Source organism: Calidris pugnax, unplaced genomic scaffold (genome assembly GCF_001431845.1).
Source record: "Calidris pugnax isolate Ruff unplaced genomic scaffold, ASM143184v1 scaffold416, whole genome shotgun sequence".
In the NCBI taxonomy this organism is placed as follows: domain Eukaryota; kingdom Metazoa; phylum Chordata; class Aves; order Charadriiformes; family Scolopacidae; genus Calidris; species Calidris pugnax.
This window is the reverse complement of record NW_015091134.1, coordinates 3950-4968: the sequence shown is the minus strand read 5'-3', so window position 1 is coordinate 4968 and position 1019 is coordinate 3950.

Genomic DNA, 1019 nt, shown 5'->3' with positions numbered 1-1019 from the left:
TGTGGGGGGGGAATGGGGGGATAAGGGGATGGGGAAGGGTCTCCCCTGTGAGGCATCACCCTTGTAGGATGGAGAATATTATTTTTTTGGGGGGGGGAGGAGACAGGAAAGAGGAAAATCCCCACACGAGAGAGCTGGGGGTTTAATGGGAGACCGGGATGCTGCACCATTATCGCCACCCCGCAGCCGGTTGGAGAAGCCAGAGCCTCCCCCCGGAGGCTGGAGTCCCCCCTCGACCACCTCTCCCCAAGACCCATCTACTCCAAAAAAAAATAAAGGAATTCCAGAAAAACGGCATCGGAGGAGTTGGGGAGGGTTTGGATGCCTGTTGGGGATGCTCTGATGTCTACTCTAGGGCTGAGCCCACCGAGGGATGGGGCCTCTCCCCAGCCCCCCTTCTCGCCCCCGTCTCCTTTCTCCCCGTGACTTTGACCCGCTTGTGAAATTTGTTTTCACCAGGCGGGGAGTTTATTGGCAGGGAGGGAGGGAGGAGGAGGAGGAGGCCGGGGGAGAAGCTGCTTTTTCTTAGGAAATCGAGTTTCCTGCGGCTCTTCGCAAATCACCCTGGGCTGAGGAGGCAGCGCCCGCTGCAGCCCCCCCCTCACCCCCCCCTCGAAGGCAGTTAATTAAGACGGAATAGAGGTCACGCCGGCAGGAGCCCACGAACGCAGGCAAAGAGACTTCCTCATAATTGCATCTTTTAATAAAAAAAATAAATAATAATAATAATAAAGAGACCCAACGCGGGTCTGAAGGGCCGGGGCACAGACTTTTTTATTTAAGCAGGGAAATCACCTGCTTTTCCCCGATGAGGCGCTTTCCGTAAATCCCCCCAAAAGAAGATCTTAAATGCTTTTTCTGCACCACAGCGAGCAGGAAGCGAAATCCCTTCCCTCCCTCCCTCCCTCCTTCCCTTTATCCCTTCATCCCTTCCTTCCTTTCATCCCTCCTTCGTTCTATCCCCCATCCCTCCATCCCTCTTTCCCTCCATCCCTCCTTCCTTCCTTCCCTCCCTCCTT